The 17,148-nt window shown below is 46.1% G+C and overlaps 1 protein-coding gene across 17 annotated transcripts in view; it reads right to left on the bottom strand.

Moving 5' to 3' along the window:
• The window catches only part of THRB (thyroid hormone receptor beta), a 174,909-nt gene that overhangs the window by 148,162 nt on the left and 9,599 nt on the right, over positions 1-17,148 (bottom strand). For 6 of the 17 annotated variants that reach the window (XM_087771231.1, XM_087771241.1, XM_087771287.1 and 3 more), the window contains exon 1: positions 13,400-13,656. The exons of 6 other annotated variants lie outside the window; for them this stretch is intronic. The gene's annotated coding sequence lies outside the window, so the exon portion shown is untranslated. Of the gene's footprint in view, positions 1-2,680; positions 2,871-13,176; positions 13,329-13,399; positions 13,657-17,148 lie in introns of those variants that run through there. 5 more of the 17 variants (XM_087771180.1, XM_087771297.1, XM_087771161.1 and 2 more) reach the window with 2 other exon arrangements.

Raw genomic sequence — 17,148 nt, 5'->3', positions numbered from 1 at the left:
ACTTATGTGATTATATATGCCTACATTATGCAAATGCAACAGAATCCTATTTTTGCTGTATTTTGCTTTATATTATTCTGAATGTTTAATTAAGAAAAAATATTACACTACAAATAGGAAATACTTAAGTGTATTTTCCTTTTTTCTTTTCATGATGTAAATGGTCCATATTCTCAATGTTGTTATACTAGAGTTAAATCAGGTCAAAGGCATTATTTAGTATTCAAAACCAGAACATGTCACAACTATCAAAAACGATCATTCAAGAGGGGACTTCAGTAGCTGCCTATCCCTCATCCTACCAAAGCTGTATCATTCCATATGATACAGCTGCTGGTGCTTTACACAGATGAGATTCCCACTGATCACTTCCAAGGGGATAACACCATCACACAGAGACCAACGTTTTAGATCCATCCCTTCCAATAAGTGACCTTCTGTTAAAGTTAAAAAAAAAAACCTTTCACTTCTTACAGTTACCCTTTACAACTACTTTCAGACAATTCAGACACGCGTCCTCAATATACATACGCAGACACCTCGCTGTCTTTGCTAATGTCATTTTCCTTTCACCCCCTCTATTATTTTTCCAATTCCTCCCTGAACTCTCTTCTGTTTAATCTCTTCTGGTTAGAAGAAATAATAAATAACAAGGGGTACACAAAAGGGAACACGGTGTTCTAGGACTGGTCCTATGTGAGCCATAGGAAAACAGTACAAAGCTGAGAAGAGCTGGGATTGCCATGGAGTGATGTCATGACCCCTGTTAATAGCCATAAATTACATCAGCAGTGACAGTGTTCTGCATGACTCTGTATTGCTTAATTTTTTCTCTCTTTTTTTATTATTACTGTGCCTGTCTTTGCTTTACCGAATCTAGTTACTTCCTCCAATTTGGTAACGGTCTAACCAAACATGTATTCCTCCTACAGGTCCAAGCAGAAGACCCAATTTTACTGTCAACACAGCCAGATCAAAGCAGCTAACCTGTTATGGAAACATCAAGGGCAACACCCTAATAATGTCCCAATTTCTTAAGTTAACCAAAGCAATAAAAATATTTTTAATTAACAACGGTAATTCAGCAGGAACATAACTTGAAGATTAGTGTTGACAGAAAGTGAAATGTATTGACTCAAAAATATAACGCATTTACTACCAGAAATTCAGCTACTGAGCTACAAAATGTTCAAAAGATACAAAAGTATGTGCTATGCTGCACATCCAGAGATAACAGAAGAGTATAGTATCTTAATTGGGTAGGTTTTGTTACATTTGTTGAATTACATACTGTTGATTGGAAGACATTAGCCTGGATTAAAAAGGGAAGAGCATTAATTGCTTTAAATATGAATACCACTGGCTAACTGGTATATAAAGGTATAACGACTCTTACACTGAGTTTTGACAAACTTTTTCAAAGTTTTTTATAAAGATATCAGTAAACAAGAAATACAACAAAACTCACCAATGAGATTCCACATTAAATCAGAAAACAAACCCCAAGTGATATAGCAAAAGTCTGAAGAAAAACAAACCAGAGCACGGTATAAATTTAATCCCTAAATCTAGATATTAGGCTTGATATATACAGATGCAGATGGCTGGGTATACTGATTCCAAATTTAGTACTGGAGATAAAATTATTTCTATCTTAAAAACACTGTAAGCAGATCGTTTTGCTCACAAAACTGTTGAACTCTGGAAAATATTAAGCTTGTATTACCTACCTTTATTCTTGCCTTTCTCATTTCTCAGGCAGTAATAACCACCGAAGCCAATCTCAGCTGTACTTACACTGAGTTTTATTTTGGAATCCCGACCCCTGATTTCAAACATTGCAGGAAGATGTGTATTTATTAAAAATACATAATGTTGACTGAATTTCAAAAATCATTGTTGGGATTGTAACTTCTTTTTTCTGACATACCACTTCTGGGCACTACTTAAGGTCATAATCTGCCTTTGATACCCACCGAGACTTTTTCACAGGGAAACGTGACAGTAATTCCAGCCCTTTGATACTATTAAAAAGGTAGCTCGTTCACTACTAGGAACATTATGGAAGAAAACACATCCTAAGTAAACTAACAGTAAAGAATCGCAAAGACTGCTGGCTATATCTTAGTAGCTCTGATTTGCTGTTCTGATATTGTATGTAGAAGGAGTAACACCAGACATCATTTTTTCTGACTCAATTGAGAAACATCCATCCAAAAATACAAAAACCATGCAACAAACATGAATCCCCAAAGATTATCCTCAATACAGATAAGCTCAGCAAAAGTAAGTGTTTAAACTGTAACTTCTGATCTGCCCATCTGCTTTCCCCACTTAGCCCTGCTCTCCAGATGGGAAAACAGGTGAGGTCTTGAATTACTCATATGTCACTCTGTAGTTTTGCCCACACCCTTCTTCCTGTTACACCATCACCCGAGTGTTGTGAAATTTGGATCTCCTAACAGAGATTGCAGCTCTTAACCTTCACACAGCAACAGGTAAAGCTTAGTCCTATTCTATCCCATGCCTTGCAACATCTGCCAAGGTTAATCTCTCAATTCCTGCGTACTGCTCTTTCTGGGTTTAAATACTTTTTCTCTTAAAGAAGAAAAATCATATTGATGTTTTCACAATCCTAATTTGCAAATTGTTTCAAGCTCTTTTAGATTAGATTACTTACCAAAGCAAACACAATAATACTACGCTACTCTCGTTTCCCAAACACAGGCTGGCTTAGGACCATGCAAGGCACACAATGCATTTGCTTCTTTCAGCTGCCCATGTTCACAAATGGCTTTCACTGACTTCAGGAGACCTTTGCAAAAGTACAGGATGTTCCACTCATCCAAAGCTATTTAAAGGAGCAAGACCTAAAGAAATATTGACAAGATTAGGCATGATGTATCAGCAAACCCTTAGCAACAAAACATAAAAAAAAAATTTCAGACTGTAGATTTGATCTTGTAGATGAGTGGTAAAGGTCTGCCTTTAAATATCTTTCTTGCACCATCAATTAATTAATTCAGCTGCAGACTTATGATCATCAAAATGGACTAGGGCTATATCTACACAGGCATGTTTTGAAGAGACTGAGCTCAAGTTATAACTTGGCTTGGAGTTGAACATCACTAAGGGGAGTCCAAGCTGTATTGCATACTATGCTTGCCCGGACAGCAAGCAATATCCTGTCAGCAATCCACTTCCCCTTTGCCTTCTATCTCCAAGGTAAATTGCTGACCAGCCTTCCTACTAGCCCTCCTAAGTTGAGGAAATAAAACATGTAAAAAATATTGAGAAATAGAAAGCTTTTAGAAAAAAGGCAGCCTGCGGTGTTGTTGCAAAACATGGGTTAAACTAATGTGAACTTATGTTATAGGCATGAATTTTCAGCTGCCATTTGCGGATGAGCTTCAGCTACGAGCAAAGGTGAAGAGATGTCTGGTACATGCCTTGGCTGCCAGCCAGCGTCCACACTGGTCCCCACAGGGCTGCCTCATGAGTAGGTGTAGTAGTAATGGGAGAGGGAAGATTGTCTGCTTCAGTTCAGGTTTTGTGGCTGCAATTCCACCACTTCTTTGCTTTCAGAACTTGGGTTTCTTCCTGCAGAGACATGTTACCCAAGAAAGAGATCTCCAGAACAGCTCTGGGAGCCAAACTGGGCAGCAAAGGTCAAGGGAGAGAGAAGGGTAAGGGTTCATAGAGTAGTTTGCTTATGCAAATTTGGCTTTCTACCCTTACATTCCCATGAGCAAAGCATGATCAGAAAATGACTCCTAAACAGAAGCCAAGTCCTGGCTATTTTTTATGCCCATATGAATCTTTCTATGGGATCAAAGGGAACGATCCTGAGCATTGGCCCCGTATGTGCAAAGGCAAGAGCATGAATTCTGGTTCTAAGCTTTAAGTAAGCTCACAACTTCGATGTATGCATGGAAAATGCATCTAGGGCACTTTTTAAAGTTACAAAGCAGCTTAAGTTGTTTGCGTAGACAGTAGTAAGATCCACTCTCTGTTTTTTTGGTATGAATTCATAATATTTTTATTGACTCCCCTGAATTTATTATGGGCAAGCCTGGCAGCCAGCTTATTTTTAAAGTGTGCTCTACACTTCCCATTAAATGAATCCATCTTAAATTATTTTTTACTTCACTCATCTCTAACCAAGTGAACTGCAATTCCCCATATCAGACTGCCCATCTCAAGATGAACTTTTTCAGAAAGTCTCAGGCACAGAATGGCTGAGGCTGGAAGGCACCTCTGGAGACTGCCTAGTCCAGCCCAGCAGGGTCACCTGGAGCAGGCTGCCCATGACCATGCCCACCTGGATTTTGAATATCTCCAAGGACGGAGATGCCACAACCTCTCTGGGCAACCTGTGCCAGTGGTCAACCAGTCAAAATGGTCTTGCTATTTCTGCAGAAGTAGCCAAAGGAAATGTTTGGGGTTTTTGGTTTTCCTATATGCAAAATTTTAGACCCTTTTTTTTCTTTCAACTACTTGAGTTCTCCTGTTCCTTGGAACAGAACCTGTAATTTGGCAAGCAAGGCCCTTATGACAAGAATTAATCCTGCTGTCCCTGTGAAAATCTAGTCAGAAAGGGAAAATGGGGGAGAGGGGCTTGCCTAAGCTTATTCATGCTCCACAAAAATTTTTATTGTATTTGAAAAAAAAAAAAACAACTTTAGATTCTTGAATTTACCAACTATCAGGTATTTCAGAAGATCTGAAGTCATCTGAAAACAAGGAGAAGCACACTATGTATACATACATTTCTCCATATACATAACTCCACGCCAGGAACTAGGCACTGTAAAAAAGCCATTGCAGAGCCTGAAGGCCAGAAGTATGGTCCTGGCTGCAGAAACAAGTGTGGCCAGGTCTGCCCACTGCCCCAGGAGAGCCCGGTGAGCCTACAGAAGTTCAGCCTCTTGCCAGCCAGCTGTCCACGGCGCCTGCCTCTTGCCCCTCGAACTCCAGTCCGGCAAACTGAGATGGACTGGGGCAAAGGAGGAGAGGCCAAGGGAGAGCAGCTGCCTGGCACAGCAACCCTTGGTCTGGGGCAGTTTGGGGAGAGCCTGCTTGTCCCTCCTCTTCCAGTCATCAGACCAGAACCATGACCCGGATGGGCTGGCAAGGCTCCGTCCGCTCCATGTCCCCTGGTTTGGAGCTATGAAAGCCCCTCACCAACAGACGCCAACAAGAGTACTCCCAAAGCCTGGCGGCCGGGCCCTAACCCCTTCTGTCTCCCATGAAGAAGGCAAAAGAAGGGCTTGATAATGAAGGATTTATTATTAGACAGGTGGGGGGAAAATGCTGAAACACTCCACAACCACAGCTGACAGGCCCGACCATAACCAGGTTTGACCATGAACAGTGAACACTGACAGCACTCAGAGCTGTGCCACAACAGGAGGGCTGAAGGCAAACACCTGTAGGCCCATGTAAGAAATGCGCAATCATCTGCCCTAATGAGAAAGTAAGGCAGAGGACAGAAGGAGATGGAAGCAGCAGAGGAAAGGAAGCACCTTAGCCTAGCTGTCCCCCTCCCAAGTACCCTACGCCAAAGCAAGCAGTCTTATCCACGTCACTGCAGGCAGGACAAGGAGACCAGGAGGGCTAGCTCAGGGAACAGCTCTAGAGAGAGGGTACGACCAGGGCCCTCCCTCACTCGGGAATTAGGGAATCCAGCACTTCCCTGCCCCAGGCCACACCATTCCCAGCCACGCCTAACCTCCTAGCAGAGAAAGCACTTCTACCTTCACAAAACTGAAGAGTGTTTTGATACGAGGCCTCTTGAAAAGACTACAGTAAAAGATCCTTCTGCCTCACAGAACACACTCGCACCATCCACCGACTGGAAAAGCATGGCCAGAATGGCTGCAAGCACATCCCCTGCATCCTACCGGGAGAGTGACAGTGGGCAAGATTCGTCTTCCCCGCCCAGAGGATGAAAGCAAAAGGGAGACCTGACTATCGGAGCAGTCTCTGGGTTCGCCCAGAGAGGAAATGGCCAGCTGCCATCAAGATGGTATCTTGTGCAGCAACCTACTTGGCAAGAAAGAAGGCGTCATGTATTTCAGAGGCTATCACCATTTTTGCCAAAGTCTCACAGCACCTGCCAGTGGTCACTGCTCATACATACGCAGAACTGCCAAGTGGGGGGGGCAAGGGAGGGAGATGCCAAAAGGCAGTGGGACTGCGGACAAAAAAAAAAAAACCAACAACAACAAAGAACCCCACACTCAGTAATGCAGAAAGATAAGATGACAAAAGCATAGGGTCTGGTCAACACAATGGCAAGCAGGACTCTTTGTCACTGACTCATCATCACATCCCTGTCAGAGGGAACCAGGCAGCAGATGACACCAAGGACAGTGCAACCCCCTCTGCCAACCGCAGGAGCATGGCAGCTGCCTTCAACATCTGCCAGATTCAACAACCAGGGCAATCGACAGGACATCCTATGCAGAAATGAGGTTGAGGATGCCATCTCCATGCATAGGACTCTTCAAGGGAAGAAAATGTCTCTAGCATCCCCGACCTATGTCTGGCAAAGAAGAAAAGTGTGAGGTATCTAAGGCAAGGGACTTTGGGGCAGAAAAAAAAAAAAAGGGGGAAAAAAAAAAAAAGGAGAGCTGAACAGTTTACAACAGTTGAATGCTAAGTTGGATAATCAGGTTTGATCCCTTCATGGTGCAGAGCTAAGTGGTTTTCAGCTCAAAATTCACAGTAAGGAGGAACAAATTACTGTTACATGTGTACAGTTCAGAGGCAGGGACCACATGCTCCCCGTATTCTACATAATCAACAGCATTCCCTGGGATCAGATGTTCAGAAGTTTCCTAGTTTCAAATAAAGTTAATAGGAGCCATAGTTTTCAAACACAACAATTACTGCCTAATGCTATGCACCCTGAAAAGAGAAGCAGTACCATCCAAGGACTCTAAACCTTAGTTTATCTGCATATACTCAAAGATATCCAAATTCCAAATTAAGCCTGCATAATCAACCTTAATTCTGGTATTTCTTTTCCTTAGTGCTTGATGTTATAACCTTAATAATCAAAGAACTTATGCGGTTAAACAGTTGATCCAAGTCCTCTGGCCCAACTAAGCTGTTTTATTCTGGTCACATAGAGCACTTCAGTAAACCAAGTCACTTCAGTAAGTCACATCAATGAAATGGGTACAACATAAAATACCTGCAGTTCAATGCTGAATAGGAAGTACTCTGTGTTCCAGATGTAATTTTCTCTAGATTTGTAGAAATAAAATTATACTTTAATATTTAATGGAAGTAATTATTTTGCTTTAAAAATGAAATTTGTCACAAATACTTTATAGGCTAATACTCTTTTAATGCATATGTGCATGGGCATGTATATTCTGGATTTACACGGATACAACTCTGTACAGAATCTTTCCCTGTTTATCTAACTGGATAATGTGTTTCACCTTATCTTTTTTTCAGAGAATAAATGCAATATAGAAAGTAAGACATCTAACTTAAAAAAGAAGGCTCAAGATAAACCCTTCCATTTCATGAAGCCATGAACAAAGTTATTCTAAGCCTTATACAAAAATGCTACAGCTCCTAATTACACCTTGAAACACCTTGCACGCAAACACACCCCATTTTTTAAGATGTTTGAAATATTAAAAAAAAAGAGAGACAGGGATAAGTTTATAAACCATGGAAATAAAACTATTTTAATGTAAAGCTAGAAAACAGATGGTATGATGTCACATGAAGGCAACCCTACCTGTCAAGAGTTGCAAGGAGGTAGGCAAATGGACCAGGAATGATAAGATTGTGCTAAAGGCCAGAGAAAAAACCAATGTGAAAGAAGAAATATCTTCAATTTATTAGTGCCTATTCTTTCTATAGGTAGGAAACCAAGAAGCCGTAGCAGCAGCACTCCGCGCTTGCTGAAGTACAGCTTGGCTGGAGCACGTGGCAAGTAGCCGGCACAGCTGAGTTGAGGGGAAGAACACAAAGTCGTGGGTGGGAGGTGCGGAGTTAACAGTATACTAAAGGAGGCCAAGGTGCAAGACCAGGGCAGTGGAAGAAAGACGTGAAGGTCTGCAAATCCATGAAGCATGAGAAAGGAAAAGGCCCACAGTTTGAGAACATTGTACAGTTAGATAGCACACACAGTAGATAATGAGAGCAAACATGACACATGACTCAAGGAAGCCGACTTGCAATGATGATGAAAGCAGCTCTTCTTACCCACTGTACATTTTCCTTGTGAATATTTTTTAAATGGTTCACCCATATGCATGTCACTAAGGTATCAGTTACTGAGCAATTGTCCAATGATCCAACTACTTACGTAGTTGAAAAGTACTTTAAATTTTCTTCAAAGAGCTCCTTTATTTTCCTACACCACAGATGTTCCAAAGCACATCCTACAGTCAAGCAACGTTGTTGCTGTATTTGTGGATTACAGCTCATTCCTACCAACTCCCATGAAGTAACCCAGAAGGCATTCGAACAGCAGTTAGAATAGGCAAAAATATTTAGCAGATGAGCAGAATTAATGATCTTCTATCCAAGACAAAAAAGTATGCATTGTGTACGCATACATGTAAGTAATTTGGTTCTACATGCACTAACTTCACTCCTTCCTCATCCGGTAAAGGAAAGACATTTTGACTTTAAATTCACTTGAACAGACATTGATCTTCTTGCCCTGTTTTCTACCTTCCTATTAGGCAGCCTGACAATCAGTCCTTTTATTTCTTCCAATGGAAAACAGAACCCTAATTTATTGGGTTAGGTTCACCAGAGGACACAGAACAGTTCTGTGATCTAGAATGATCACACTGCTTTCATGCGTATAATCTAATTATAACATAAGAGTATTTGCCATTTTAGTTCATCAGTAAAAATCATTACAAGTCTGTAAATTTAAGACACTTGAGGATATACAGTAATTTTTTTTTAAACTGCAGTTTATTCCTTTATTCTTTGACTAATTTATTGGTTTAAGTTTCACAGGACCTTTAATTTCTAATAAGCTACAATAGGTCAGAGTAGAATGGGAATTTTTATGACCAAAAGCATTCAGAATTGAATACACAATTTAATTTTCGTATTCCAAAAAGGCATTTTATTTGCTTACAATTTCATCCTGTCTAGTTGCAAGCTGTTACATGTGCTTTGGCAGTGTGACCATAAACTGAAAAGGTTAACAACAGAACCAAGTTTTCCAACCGCTCTTTTTACTTGCATTGTCCCCCCACCATAACCATGTTTAAAGTAAAGTAGTTGTGATGAGTAATGGAAACGATCTCATTCACATGTTGTGAATTAAATGAGAGAAACAACTTATGCAAGATTCAATTACTTTATTCAGAATGTCCTCTTGGACCACATACAACCGATGAAATAACAGAAAATTGAAGAAATACAATTCTTCAGTCTTTACACAGAAATTAAGTTAGTTTATAGTCTGCCCTTGATTTCCATAACAAAGGTTCTCATAATACATGCATTGCTTGTTTAGTTATCCCTGTAGAATATGTAAAATCCTAGCTCATCCCTGAGAAGACAAGAGTATTTCTCCACTGCACAATAACAAGTTTAAAAAGGGTCAGAAGCAGTACTGCCACACTAATGGCCACATGAATGCCTAACTAACTCCTTTGATGGGATAAATTAACCCAAGGAGACCGCCGGACTAACCTACCTATACTGCATTTTCCAGTAGCACTCAGAGGCCTCGCTTCAGTTAAGCGGACAGAAGAAGGAGCGTACCTTTGGGACTTAGCAGAATTCTGCTGTCCTAAACCTGAAGAGCTACTGAACGGCATTTACTTATTTATTTGAATGGGGCCATGCAGGAGAGAATCTAGGACTGCATACGTAGCCATTTCTGAAATTTGGAAAGGAGGGAACAAAGACGAACTGTGGAAATATTAAGAAAATCTTTCCTGCTTGGTCCCCTGACCCTGTCTGACAGAAAACTCACAAATTTAGATCCTGACCATACTCTGCAGAAACCCACAGCATGGATGCGCTGCCTCGTTCCCTGCAGGTAGGTGGACAGTGCACCGGCAGGATCTCCCCCCTTCCTCCAGACATCAGCTTCTCACGCGCTTTGGAAATCCAGCACGCGAAAAGACAGAGGAAACAGGCAGCTCTGCACTGCTACCCTGCATCCTGCAGTACAGCTCTGCCTTCTGCCACAACAGCCATCTCCTATTAAAGAGCAAATTAGTTTGGCTGGAAGAATTAGCACTTCCCAAGTCCTAGAAGGAAATCCAAGGCACGAGGGCTCACAGAAACTGTGCCACCTTCCTTCTCATGCTTTCCCTCATCTCAGGCTATTTACCTGAGCTTCCTTCATGCCTGCCTCTTTTGCCTTCTTCAACTTTTAGTAATAAGCAAACCCCAAATCAGTAAACCCGAATATGATGGAGGAGAGATAATGAACTCCAGAATTTCCTTTTCCAAGGAGCCAAAAATCCTGGTCTCACCCTTCCGGTAGCAAATGAGATTCATGCTGGAGGACGTCCTGCCTCAAATCAGGTGGGTTTTTTGAGGTCTCATCTCTTGATTCCCTTCCAAACAGAATCAAATTTCAAGACAGGCTGCACTAGACAATAAACTCTGATAAACTTCCATAATTTAAGTTTAATAATCCTTCTCCTCCCTACTTTTCTCTTGGCTGGGTTTTTACATAGAGCCAAGAGGAGAAATCCTGCTCATCATCATCAAGAGGGAAGCCAGGAGAGGATATATGCCTACCACAGGTATGTGTTATTCTGCAAGCTTCTTTACAGAACACCAGTATCTGTTATCACTAACAACATTCCCCCCTTCACCTTTAAAAAAAAAAAAAAAAAAAGCAGCAAACCATATAGTGAACCAGGGAAGTACAACATGCACACCAGAGAAAGCATGTCTAACAACGTCACATGTCCTACTAGCGTAAACTCTTTGAAAAATACCTGAAGAAACCCATCTGCAGGGTAAGCAGCCTTCAGCGAAAGCATATTCACTTTGTCCAAAAGCCCCCATTTTGGGGGGGGATTTGGCAAAAGCACACATGCTGTCCTCACACAACAGGAAATGATCAGATAATAAAATTAATGCTGTAGCATATAAAAGAGTGAACAAAAACACCACCGCCACTTTCTACTCAGCAAAAGAACATTCCCACACAGGAGCAGGAGACAGCACAATAAATTTGACTTTACATAATGACTTGGATATGCAAAGAATTTCAAAAGCACTGAACAATTTGGAGTAGCCATGATGTGCTCAGCACTAGCTCATGCAAGACTTGATCCAAAACCACTAAAAATCAATGGGAGATTTTCCATCGACTCTAACAGACTTTGGTTTGAGCCCTTTCAGCTCCGACCAGCAGAGTCCACACAGTTAAAAGCTGATGCAAACCACAGCTAAATCCTCCCTCTTCCAACACGGAGCCATAGGACGTTTAAATTTCCTCGGAACCGTCCAGCAGCAGCGCCCTGGGTTTCACAACTGGTACGTCAGGACTAGATTATTCCATCATTAGCAAGTAACAATGGAACACACCAGCTCATCCAAAGGTCACCAATTCAAATAAACTGAAGGAAGGCTGAGACTAATTTAAGGGTCCCAGGACTAATATGAAGGGCGATTTTGAGCCAGTTAGTAGAAAAGGAAAAAAAAAAAAAAAAGTCTTGTGAGGAAGGAAGTAGGCATATCCAGTTTCACAAAACTTTTGTTGTTATTGTGCCTTAAACAGCTGTTCTATGAGAAAATGAGGGGCTGTACTTTCCAGTGACTTAGTCCAGCTTCTTCACTTTAAAAAAGGCTATACATTTAAATAGTTGTATTATTTACAGTCCAAAGTCAGGGAGAGAACTCAAGCCTCTCATTGTAAGGCAAATACTGCTAACTAATGCAATTGCACTGACTATGATAAAGTCTCTTGAAAATTACCTTTTTACTACAGAAATTTCTTATAAAGAACAAACCCTTTGCCCTGGGTTTGTTTTTTCCTCCAACGTTTATGCAGAAGTTGGAGCTGGGAAAACAGGAACCAGAAAATCTAGTAAATTGTCTCAACACACAAGTAGTACTGAACCGTAAAAGGAAAACAAATCATTTTATAAAAAGATCCACAGTCTATCAATTATGCAAACATATATTTACGACAGACTAAGTTTTGTAAATAAAAGCTAAATATATTACTATAACTAGCAGATGGCTCAGTCTGAACGTATGAATTTTTTGTGTGAAGTTATAATAATAAAAGGAACACGCGTGTACTGTTGAAAAAAAGCCTCACTCGCCCTCCTGAGTCAGAGCTGGTATCTATCCCAGCGTTTTTAACCTGCGCTTCTCCTTCCACCGCCTGGATCGCAGGAGCGCGAAGAGGGCTGCTGGGGACCACGGAGCCACCGGGCCCCCGCCACTCGCCGGGACAGGTGCGATCCTTTCTACCTACCGGCACATGGCTTCCCAAGGCTGACAATTTTCCTTTTTACTCATACGCTGCCTGATCAAGCCACCCACGGCAGCTTTCAAGCCTTCCTCTCCTATATTTAGTTAACAATTAACACATTTGGCTTTTTAACTTCACGGATTTCTGTTGTTGATGTTGCTTTAGAAAGTCAAATAAAACTTCAATGGATAAACTCTTAACGGGGAAATACCACCTATGCTGCGAACACAAATAAATAAGGAAACGCCGGCAGACACGCACACCGCCGGCTCCCCCCTCCACCTCCCCGGCACCGCCGACCCCCGCGGTGACGAACGCCGGCGGCTGCCGCCGTTCCCCTCCCGCCGGGCCGGGCCGGGCCGCGCCGCCGCTTGCCCCCCGCCGCCCCCGGATGCTGCGGGCGGGCGGCCGGCGCCCCGACGGGTCTCCCGCCCCGACGGCGTTTGCGCGCCGCTGCCGCCGCTCTCCCCGCCGCTGACGGCTAAATATAGCGAGCGGCCGGGGAGCGCGGCGTGCCTCCCCCGCGCCGCCCCGCAGCCCCCTCCCCGGGACGGCCGCGGCGGGGGGCAGCGCGGCGTGCCCCCGGGGCGCCCCCGGACGCCAACCTGCCGAGCCGGCGCCCCCTGCCCGCCGCCGGAGCGCCCGCCCACGCCCGCGGCCGGGGCGCGCTGCTCCCCCCCCGCTCCCCCCCCCGCCAGTCCCGCCGAGCGGGAGCCCGAGTGACTTACCGGCGGAGCGGAGCGGAGCGGAGCTGCCCGCCTGCCCCGCGTCCCTCGCCGCCCGCCCGGGCGCGGCGCGGTGCCTCTCGCCGCGTCCCTCCCGCCAGCCGCCGTCTGGCTGCGGACGTGACCTGGATTCCCCCCGCCTGCGCCGCCGCCGCCTCCCGCGGGGCCGCGCACACGCCGCGCTGCGCCCCCCCCGGCCCCGCCCGCCCGCCCCGCCGCCGCTCACCTCCGGCCGCGGCGACCCGCCTCGCCTCGCCTCGCCTCGCCTCGCCTCGCCTCCGCGCCTCCTCGCCGCCCCGAGCGGCGGAGCGGAGCGCAGCGTTACGCAACGCGGCCCGCGGCCCCTCCGCGCCGCGGTAGAGGGTCGCCGGGAGGCGGGCGCGGGGCGGAGGGAAACCGCGTCGGGGCCGGAGCCGGAGCCGGAGCCGGAGCCGAAACCGCCCCCGGCGGCCACTTGTAGCGCCGCTGGGGCTGGCGCCCGCAGGCGGCCGGGATCCCCCCCGGCTGCGCCGCGGCACGGCGGGCGGCGCCCGGGCAGGGCGGGCCCCGGGGCGCCGCCGAGTCACCCCTTCTCCTCGAGGGCCCGGGCGGCGGGGACGGGGCTGCGGGCTGCGGTGGGAGCCGCCGCCGGGGCTGCGGGCGAGGGGACCCGCGGCGCTTTTCTGCCACGGAAATTAAAATCCCGCGGCCGTGGATCGCCCTGTCAGAGGGGCAGGGGCACGGGCGGAGGAGGAGGAGGAGGAGGAGGAGGAGGAGGAGGAGGAGGAGGAGGAGGAGGAGGAGGGCTCCCCCGTGGCCAGAGGCTGAAGGCAGCGGCCTCCGTTAGCAACTTAGCCGCAGGCAGAGAGGCCGTGCCTCAGACTGTGGAAGCCGGCAGCGGGACCAGCGGCGGCTCCGCGCAGGCACGGTCCGAGGGCTTTTTGATGGCACCCTCGGCATCCCGCCGGGTGTCCCGGGCGCCCACCGCGACCCTTTCCCGACGGGCTTCGAGAGGCCAGGAGGCCTCCCCCGCAGGGGCGCGGGCAGCCCCGCTGGGCGCAGGCGTCTGGAGGCCCCGTCTCCACAGGGGTGCCCCGTGGGGGCTCTCCCCTTGCCCCCGCATCTCTGGGTTTGGGGAGCCGGCCCAGGCCTGGGGCCGGGCGTGAGGGCGGGTGGGCAGGCCACCGGCCCTGCAGACAGCCGACCCCTGCGGGGGTCAGCAGGGTGCGTGGGCTGTAACCAGCACACCCACGCCGACAGGAACACGAAGGCTGACAGGCCTCCGGCCTACAAAACTGGGGGAAAGGGAGCCGCAGAAACGCGATTGCTGCGCCTTGGCCCAGCACCGATGCTGCTTCTTGCTCCGTAGCAAGGCAGGCAGTTTTGGGAGGGCGTACGTTCCCTGGCCTTCAGTCACGCTCAGAAGGACGTGCTAGGAAAAGGATGACAGTGCATTCCTGCCACCCATCTCTAATTCATGAGGCAGGGAAGGCAAGGAAGGAGAAGTACCCGGAGTCTCATTAACAGCTATCGGCTTGAGCGAGTAAGATGGCGTCTGAAGTAATAGGTGTGAAAGCAATAGCTACTTGAAAGAATAAGATTGGTTTGTTTTTCCTTAAGGAATTACAGGAATATTAAACCCTTCTTGCAGTTATAAATCATTTAATGCAAATCATTTAATCCAAACAGAATTTTTACAGGCTCATGAGGCTCACTCATTTTGCCAAGAGTGAGTCATGTACAAATAAAATGAAACCAACAAAGAAAAGAGCTCTCATACCATGTGCATGTGGGTGATCCTTTGAAAAACTTGCAATTATTTTTTTAACTCTACCACAGCCAGGAAGACAGGTTTGTGAAGCGAGAGCGAACCTTGATAACTGAGCTGTGGCCCATGGACGCGTAGTTTTTCCTTCACCCAGAAAGTAACACAACAGGTCCCTTGTCAGGCCGAGGACAGCAACGGCGTGACTAATGTATCAGCAGCCCTTCCAAGGCCGTGGTTGCAAACCAAGCTGTGTGCTGATATACTAAGGAAGCAAAAGGCTTTTAAGAAAAATGAAAATAATGTTAAGTGATTAATACTCAGTAAAAGAATGCAGTAGGCTGTTAATCCCTCACTGACGGGTTAGTTAAGGACATAAGTTAAACTTCATTCTTCACTCCCCGTGTCATAAATACGTGCTGCTAAACACAGAGCGCAGCGTGAGCCAGGGGGGTGGTGATGCACTGCTCTGAAATGACTAAAATGCAGGGACACAAAGTCACGTGACGGTGAGAATGGGAGCCGTAAAATGTGTCATCATCCCCATCGCGTGAAACCGATCCCGAACGCCATTCACTGATGGCAACGGCAAATGTTTGTGGATACTAGAGTAGGACGGCTTTGTAGCATATTCTGATGCCGGCTCCTCACAGCAGGCAAAGCATCATTCGGAGGAGATACATCAGGGTATCTCAAAGTGCTCCTCTAGCCACCTACTTTGCATTTTAACATGTGGACAGATGTTCCCGGGTCCTCACGCGAACACAGTCTCCCTTCCACCTGCTTGGCCAGAAGATGACCCTGCCTATGAACTCTAAGTCCCCCCAGTGCAGAAGGACAGAAGCAGGGAAGGAATGGGAGGGAGCTCAACAGCATTTCGGTAACAAGTCAAGGGGTTGGACTTGGGGCAGTACAGCTGCCCAGGCCCAGTGTGTGGTGTGGACAGCAGCCGAGCAGAGGGCCCCTGATTTAGGCAATCCAGGACCCTAAGCCCTCTGTGACTTTTTCACTATCAATGGCCCCCACCAGTCCCTGAAATTCCAGTCCCACCTGGCAGAGAGGTCCTCTTGTTCCTTCCCTGCAGGAGTTTGAGGGACTCTCTGCTTGCCCTGTGGCTACCAGCAATGTGCTGTGTCTACCGTGCGCTTGCACAAATGCTTTTCTTGTGCAGACCGTGAGGCGGGGGTTCCGTACAACTGCAGGGCACGTAGGAGAGCCTCTGAAACCCCACACTATCTGCACTGCCTGACCTGGAGCGGGCACTGAAGAGGGAGGGAGGAACGGAGGGAGGGAGCACATAGCTTGTACAGCCAGGAAAGTAATGACAACATCGTCCTCCGCCCTGAGAAGAGAAGTGCAGGTCATCTACAGGCATAAGCTCCCACTCCATCAGTCACCCATGGGCCGTGACTTTGTTCACAGGAGTCAGGAACTTCCTTCAATTAAAAAGCAACCTAACACTGACCTCATCAAATGACCACGAGCGGGACCAGGAGTGCATGGGACGTAATCCAGCTCTGAGATGAGCTGGAAGAGAAGCTGTACATCTTTCAGGGCATAAGGCTCTTGTCAATGAAATAGTATTTTTTCTTTCACATTTGAACACAACAGCATAACTTGGTACCTTGGTGGATTTCAGCTTTTTATCCCTTATTGCTCTTAATTTACTTTTCCTCCTAAGTATTTTTTGTCTGGCTTTCATACTTTGGGGATGGGCAGGCAGGGGAGAACTTTAGTTCAGCTGGGCTTTCTAATTGTAATGGACATCTTGCATCTGCCATCACCTTGCAGATTTCCTTGTTAGGGGTTCTTTTCATTGTTTTTCCCTATGGATCTTTGATTTTAGAATAGTTGCTTGGCAAATCAGTTCAGATACAAATGACTTCGCGTTTTTCTCAGAAGTACTACACACCTTATCTGTTCTTTTTTGAGGAGGGGTGTTACTAATTTGTTTATACACAAGCAGGCAGATAGCACAGGCAAACACGAGCTAAGGAAGCAGCTGCATTGCTTGACCACCTAGCACACATTATCTGGTGGACAGAGGAGTCCCTAATCACTTTCTGAAGGACTGTCTTATGAAACATGCGAGTTTTCTTATTATTTCTAATTTCTCAGGCCTCTTATTTCCTCAGTCCTCTGAAATAGCATGTACTACAGCGCATGGGAAAATGGCGATTGAAGGCGAAAACAGTTATGGTAAAGCAGCACAAAGTGTCAGTAGTTTAAGA

This window comes from Nipponia nippon, unplaced genomic scaffold, assembly GCF_047370975.1.
Source record: "Nipponia nippon isolate SJK-2023a ecotype South Korea unplaced genomic scaffold, ASM4737097v1 scaffold_1, whole genome shotgun sequence".
NCBI lineage: Eukaryota > Metazoa > Chordata > Aves > Pelecaniformes > Threskiornithidae > Nipponia > Nipponia nippon.
Note: the sequence above shows the minus strand (reverse complement) of the source record. Positions and strands in the feature narration are given on the sequence as shown.